The sequence below is a fragment of the Alexandromys fortis genome, unplaced genomic scaffold (assembly GCF_014885135.2).
Source record: "Alexandromys fortis isolate MF-2015 unplaced genomic scaffold, M_Fortis_MF-2015_v1.1 scaffold_328, whole genome shotgun sequence".
NCBI lineage: Eukaryota > Metazoa > Chordata > Mammalia > Rodentia > Cricetidae > Alexandromys > Alexandromys fortis.
The window spans coordinates 418,759-426,816 of NW_026068195.1; the positions used below are offsets into that span (position 1 = coordinate 418,759).

The 8,058-nt window shown below is 41.2% G+C and overlaps 1 pseudogene; it reads right to left on the reverse strand.

Moving 5' to 3' along the window:
* Nucleotides 1-5,210: 5,210 nt before the first annotated feature.
* On the reverse strand, nt 5,211-6,364 carry LOC126492980 (proliferation-associated protein 2G4-like; annotated as a pseudogene).
* Nucleotides 6,365-8,058: the final 1,694 nt, after the last annotated feature.

Below are 8,058 nucleotides of genomic sequence, written 5' to 3' on the forward strand. Positions count from 1 at the left end.
CTCAAGCATATGAAACTTGGGAGCCTTGGATCTGAGTCAGGCAAAGACCTTCAGAGAAACAGACTTTGCTTTCAGAAACATAGCATTAAGGTTTATTTCTTCCGTTGTTGTTTCTGTAACTTGACTGTCAGTTTGAGTAATCATAAAAATTGAAGATTTGTTCATCTTATGATTAGGAGACTGGGAGATTCAAGGTTAAATGTTACATCCAGAATGCTTTGTTGCTGGTGAGGAGTCCCTGAAGACTCCTCTGGCACTACAGGGCATCAGATGACAAAAGGATACAGACAAGAGACAAATTGAAGTCAGATTAATAACAGCCTCACACAACCCAGTAATTCATCAAGCCATGAATGTGCTGACCCATTCACAAGGGAAGAGTCCTCAGGACCCAACCACCTCTTAAAGTTTCCATTTAACCTCATTGCTTTGTGCCTCCCAGTGGAAACTGAACTTCAGCAGGAATCATACGGACATTTTAACTACACCAATGAGTATGTGACAACACAAATATTCAGGCATGGTATTCAGACATTATTATTCAAGTCGCTGGTTCTAGATTTAAAAAAAAAATCTAAGCCAATACTAAAGAAAATATGAACTCACCCAAGGAATGATGAGAGATAAAAGCAACTTTGCTGGCTAATTTTGTTTCAATTTGACACAAGCTAGAGTCATTTTAAAGAGGGAACTTCATCTGGGGAAAAACCCTTACTAGACTGCCTTGTGGAGAAGCCTGCAGTGTATTTTCTTATTGATGATGGATATGGGAGGGACCAACCACTTCTGGGCTAGAGGTCCTGAATATTATAAAAGAACAGGATGAACAGTTATGAGGAACAAGTCATAAGTAGCACTCCTCCAAAATTTTTGCTCCAGTTTCTACCTCTAGATCCCTGCCCTGAATTCTCTTCCAGCTTCAATGAAATAAAACCTCTTCTGCCCAAGTTGACTATGGTCATGGTGAACCCCAAATAAGACAGAAATTGGTATTAGGATCATGGAGTGTTGTTACAAAAGACCTGGACATGCTGTTTTGGGGAGAATTGTGGAAGGGCTTTGAACTTTGGGTTGTAAAAGCCTGTGAGTGTTTAGAACTTAGTGAGCAATTGTGAAACGTACAAGATAATTCTGAAAGCAGAGCAAATGATGAAGGCCTGACATGTGACATTTTAGAAAGAAGCAAAGACTATTAGGGACACTTATGTAGGATTTTTAAATTAAAAACCTCTAAAGTAAAATTTTTGCTTTGCTGGCTATTTAGCTAGAGATGAGAAGTTAGTGGTGATTAAGAAGAGACCACAGCATCATTAATGTAATAGTAAACTATTGTTGGAAATGTTTTCTCGGGATTAATAAATACATAAAAGCTGTGCTCCAGAAAAAGTTAAGACTGTATCTAATACTGGCAGCTAACTTGGTGATGTGTGAGAGTCACCCAGATGTTGCTAGTTTTGAAGGCATGAAGGTGTCGAGGAGAATAGCGGAGGCTTGGCACTGTGAGATGCTATATGAGGTCATTGCTAAAAGTGCAGATTTAACTGAAGTTGAAATACAAGGATTGAATGGGTCATGGAGAGAAATCAAGGCTTAGCACTATGTTAAGGGTCAGAGTCCCCAAAGCAAGGCCAAGAGAAGTTATTGCTGATGGCACAGCCCAGTTTCAGAGACCCCAGCACTTTAGAGATGCCAGTACCATGGCATTACCATCAATGATAGCAGTTGCCGTGGAATAGAGCCATTGTGAGCCTAAACAAGCTATGAAGAGCAGAACCAGAGACGTGCAATTGTCCAAGCCTCTTGGAGCCCAGAAGACAGTGAGTGAATCTCAGATATTGAATATTAGATTATTTACACTGTGGGAGCTTGGATTTGCTTTGTTTAGATTTTGACTTTGCTATGAAGTAAAAAGTATTTAACCTACTTTTGTGAATTTACAGAAGTCCACACTTAAGAGACTTTGGCTATTTTAGAGAGAATTTAAAAATAAGATTGAAATTTTAGAATTTTATTTTTTTAAAGACCATGGGACTTTTAATTTTTAGAATATGTTTTATATTGTAGTATTGATAATAATGACATCTTGGGGACAAGGAGGGTAAAGTTATGGTTTAATAGTGATGTGTTTGTATGTCAAGTTGACAAGGGGTCAATTGTCTTGGCTGGTGTTATGTCAACTTGACACAAACTAGAATCACTTGAAAAGAGGGAACCTAAATTGAGAAAATGATTTCACTAGACTGACCTTGGGCAAGCCTGTGGTATATTTTCTTGGCTGATGATTGATGTGGGGAGATCAGTTCACTTTAGGTCATATCACCTCTGGGCTGGTGGTTCTGGGTTCTTTTTTATTTTTTTTCTAAAAATATCTTTTCTCATTTTATATTCTAAATCTAGTTCCCATTCCCTCCCCTCCTCCTGCTCCCTCCACCTTTCCCCCATCTCACCCCTTAGATAGGGTAAGGCTTCCCATGGGGAGTCAACAAAGTCTAGCACATTGTTTTGAGGCAGGACCAAGGCCCTCCCATTATATCTAGGCTGAGCAAGGTATCCATCCAAAGAGAATGGGTTCCAAAAAGTCAGAACAAGTAGTAGGGATAAATCTTAGTTTCACTGCTAGTGGTACCACAATCTACCCCAGTCATATAACTGTCACATTCAGAGGGCCTACTTTGGTCCTATGCGGGTTCCTTCCCTGTCCAACCAGAGTTGGTGAGCTCCCATTAGCTCAGGTAAGCTGTTTCAGTGGGTATCCCCATCATGGTCTTTATCTCTTTGCTTATATTCTCACTCTTCCCACTCTTCAACTGGACTTTGGAAGCTCAGCCCAGTGCTCTGCTGTGGAAATCCACATCTGCATCCATCAGTTGCTGGATGAAGGTTCTATGATGGCATTTAAGGAAGTCATCAATCTGACTTTGGGGCAAGGCTAGTTCAGAAACCCACTCCACTATCGTTTAGGGTCTTAGCTGGGGTCATCCTTGTAGATTCTTGGGTATTTCTCCAGTGCCAGGTTTCTTGCTAGCCTCATAATAGCTCCTCCATCAAGATATCTCTTTCCTTGTTCACCATCCCTGTCCTTCCTTCATCTCAACCATTCCATTCTCTCAAAAATTTAGACATCAAAATATCAAATAATCCAATTAAAAAATGTGGCACAGATCTAAACAAAGAATTCTCAACAGAAGAATCTCAGATGGCCAAAAGACACTTACTTAAGAAAATGTTCAACATCCTTAGCAATCATGGAAATGCAAATCAAAAAGACTCTGAGACACCATCTTACATCTGTCAGAATAGCTAAAATTAAAAACACCGATGATAGCTTATACTGGAGAGGATGCAGAATAAGAGGAACACTCCTCAGCCGCTGGCTAGGAATGCAAGCTTGTACAACCACTCTGGAAATCAGTACGGCAGTTTCTCAGAAAATTAGAATCGACCTACCACAAGACCCAGAAATATCACTCTTAAGCACATACCCGAAGTATGCTCAATTATACTATAAGGACATTTGTTCAACTATGTTCATAGCAGCATTATTTGTAATGAACATGTAGCACCTGCACTACGGGACAGTACGTGAGCCAGGAACTAAGGTGGAGAATTAAAAATGCATGCATGCACTGAGCTGGGAACTAAGCCAGAGACTTAAAAACACACGCACACACAGACAGACAGACATGGGACACAGGTCAACCTTGATACAAGAATGCCAAGAATCCCCACTTTATTGTGTTCAGAAGCAGCTTATATAGGGCTCTGGCCACGCCCCAGCTCTCGGGATCTTTCAGCTGCAGACTCATAAGAATCCATTCCCCTGCCATCAGGTCTTGTGCTCAGAGCAGCGTCAGGCTGCTCAGAGCAAAGGCAAACAAATTGTTTACAAGAAATTCAGGGTCTGGTGGTCCACAGTCGCCAACATGAACAGAACCTGGAGGCAACCTAGATATCCCCCAACCAAAGAAAGGATAAAGAAAATGTGGTACATTTATACAATGTACTACTCTGCAGTTTTTAAAAAATGGCATTTTGAAATTTGCATGCAAATGGATGGAACGAGAAAAAAAACATCCTGAGTGAGGTAACCCAGACCCAGAAAGGTGAGCATGGTGTGTACTCACTCATAAGTGAATACTAGCTGCAAAGCAAAGGATAAGGCGTCTATAACCCATGACCCGAGAGAAGCTAAGTAACAATGAGAACCCTAAGAGAAACATGTATAGATCCCCTGGGAAGGGGAAATAGACAAGAACTCCTGAGACAATTGGGAGCATGGGGGTGGGGGAGGAACACACAGCAAAAGCCAAAACCAAAGAGAGGTCAAAAGCCTAGAACTCTGATGTCACTTACCTGAAAAATTGTGAAAAATTCTGGAAAAAATTACATAAATTCAATACAACTGAGCTTGGGAAAACTAGGCCAGAGGATAGATGACAGGGTCTCATCCTAGAACAATTAAGCAACGTGTTTCTCTTGCTGGGCAATCACTAAGAGACAGAACAGACACAGGTTGTCTGCAGTACTGAGAATTCTAGTAAGTAATGTGTCCCATTGGGCTCCCGGGGTTAGAGTAATGACCAGAGAGTATGAACAAATCTATTCCACTTATACTTAAGAAACGAAAACACACAAGAGCAATTTATTCAACTGAAGCAAATAAAGTCTGTATGATCATTGTCTGCCAGCTCGGCTTTCACTTGACCCAAGGCTGTCCTGGCTCTATACACTCCTCTCGTCTCCTCATCTCACCTGGAGCAGGGAGTAGGGGTGAGGGAAACAGCAGAATACAAAGGCTGAGTGTGGGCTGCTTCCCAGTTCATTTCCTAATCTCCTATGTGAATGCTGATAGTTGAAATGAAAAAAAAAAAAAAGGAAAGAAAACTAAGAGAAGTGAGGACCATTGCTAAACTTTAATCTTTTTTTTTCCGTTTTGACTCCTGATATTATTATTCAATTTTTTTTTCTACTAAAAGTAATCTTCAGTGGCTGAGAAGCCTGGCCTCCCAAGACCAGAGTCAGTAGGAGCTGGGTTTTTATTGCAAAGACTGGGTTGGGTGGGTGAATGGGTGGAGTAACTGAGATGAGTGCAGAAGACCCCCGCTCTGCTGGGGGTCTTGGGTAGTGAAGACCAATTGCACTTCACAGAGCCTGGGGTGCAGTGCGAAGGGGGGAGGCAGGAATGACAAGCTGGGGATATGGGACCCACCTCAGTTCCTAGCTTCTTTCTCTTCTAATGTCTCTTCACTGGTGGCATTCTCTGCAGTCTTGGAGGCCTTCTTTTTCTTCTTGTTCTAGGCTTATCGACTCACATAACTCTGGAAAAGAGCCTTTAGCTCTGCATCCTGGACTTCCATCTCAGACTCGTAGAGGTCAGGCTCAAACAGACCACTGGTTATTCACATGGGGCATGAGTTGCACTGTACATTTAAACTGGGCAACCAATTCACCTTCTTCTCAGAGAGAGCCCTAAATGAGTATAGTAATTCATGCTCGGCACATTCTGCTGCACCCATTTGAGCCTTCTTCTCATCTTCAAACGCTCTTAAAGTAAATGGCATGGCATCAAAATGCCTGTCCACCTCACTGAAAAAGGCATGAGAAAATTTCATTTTCAGTTCATATTGTTTGGAGGGCTCTCCTTTGTAAATGGTGGTTCTCTGTCCTGCCTCTTTGGCCTTGCCTTCTGAGCTGACGAGGACATCCTCAGAATAAATTTCATGTATCTCAAATTCATGGTCCTTCTTCTGCTGGTCTGTAGGATTCTGGATAACATTTTTTTTTCTCCATCGATCACATGCTGCCTCTATTGGTGTGACGACACACCTGCTACTGGAGTACAGTTAAGTGAGTGAGCAACTTTGTTCCAGGCTTCTGTCACTTGTGTGTTCTGGTTTCCAGGATTGACCAATCATAAGGCAGCTTCGACACAAAGATGAGTGGCCTTGATGGCATCTGCTTTCTGCCCTATTACCTGGGTCCCCTGAGCTACACCAATTACAAGCGTGCGAGCCTCATTAGCAATGAAACCATCCACATGAACCCCAAGGACAATTTTTACCAAGTCACCTTTCTTGACTTGTCACTGATCACTCTTCCAAAGGGAGAAGTGACATACACAGTTATTTACTGAAATGCTGGTAGGAAAGGCAATACCTTTCTTCATTTCCTTCCCTTTCTTGAAGCTTTTCCCTGTCTCCTTCATGATCATGGCATCACCTTTCCCACCCAGGCTCAGTACTGACACACCTGAGCTGGATGTGTCCACTGAAGATGGGAGAACCCAGTTGGCGATGTCACCCCCTTCTTATACTTGATCATGACCAGTAATAGTTGGCTCCCACTGCTCGTCTTCGCCCGACATCTTCCTACCACCACTACTGCAGCTTCACTTTCTCTGAGCTGTAGCCTCCAGCTCCCTTCCCAGCCAGAAGCTGTAGCCAGAGTCTCTTTGACTGCTAAACTTTAATCCTGAGTCATATATTAAAAAAAGCTCCCATAGAAGAAAAGTACTTGAAGAAAATTCTCCACCAAGAACTGTTACACTGAAGCTTGAAAAGGAATTGATGGTTAGGAGCATATTTGGGTTACAGCAAAAGTCCCAAGATACAAAATGTGCCCACTTCTGCTATCTTCACATTCTCGCCAATCATTCAACATGCAGGCTTACGGGTCCCCTGGAACAAAAGGTGGATTTCAGGCCAAGAGATACAGCTCAGTGGCAAAGCTTGGCTAGTATGTGTGAGGCCCTGGCTTCAACCCCCAGTGCTATAAGCGTTACATTCTAAAGTACAGTCAGGATGATCATCAAATTAGCATTTCCTCCTAAGATGGGATAGGTCTAAGCATTGCAGCTTTAAAATGAGAAGTATATTATGTATTTATTTATATATTGTGTGGTGTATGTGTGCATATATATATGTGTGTGTATTTATATATACCTGCATATTTCTCATATATATGTATATCTATATATATTTAGAGAGAGAGAACAAAGTACCATCACATTCCTGAATAAATAAATTAGAGCTTTCAAAATATTTGAGCTTTGGTTGAAAACATCATGAAGAGAATTCGGAATGTAAATAACAAGTATTTGTATATGATTCTCACTCTATTTGTGCTATAGAGGGAGCAAAATGTACATCTAATTTACTTAATATTATTAAAATGCTTTTATTCCCTACCATGGAACAGATATTATCATAAATACTGGAGATATTATAACCTGTCTAGCTTTTTTATCATAGATAGATAGATGATAGGTAGATAGATAGATAGATAGATGATAGATAGATAGATAGATAGATAGATAGATACATACATACATACATACATACATACATACATACATACATACATGGGTGGGTGGATGTAGAGAGGAGACAGCAATATACAGAACTTTAAGTACCACAAGCATAAATGGGGCAGATTACATATGTGGGTCTTACACATAGATCCAAAGAGAAGACTGTTGCTAAGACTACATACACAGTGGGCACACAGCAATGACAAAGGCCCCTGGAGTTGGACTCAGGTTCTAACTCATTTTAAACCTTCAGTAGAAAAAGGTTTTTTCAGTATTTTAAATATGAAATTTGTAAATTAAAAGAGAAAAATTATTTTCATCCTGCTAAAATAGTAACTTTTAAATTGTAGGAAGTTCATTGCAGTATTGAAAGGTAGCAATTGCAGTCAGTTTTAACTGTCAACTTGTACAACCTAGTGCCACCTGAGAAGGGAATCTCAATGAAGGAACACTCAGATCAGAGTCACCCTTGGGCATGTTTGTGGGGCACTGGCTCGATTCCTCACTGCTATAGTAGGGTTAGCCCATTGTGGGTGGCACCATTCTCTAGGCAGATAGGTACTCTTGGGCTGCATAAAGAAAGATAGCTCAGCATGAGCCTGTAAGCCAGCTAGCACACAGCCTTCCCCAATAGATCTGCTTCAAGCTCCGGCTTGAATCCTTGCCCTGGCTTTTTTCAATGACCAAATGTGACCTGGGAATGAAAGATGAAATAAAACCTTTCCTCCCCTGAGCTGCTATTGGGAAGA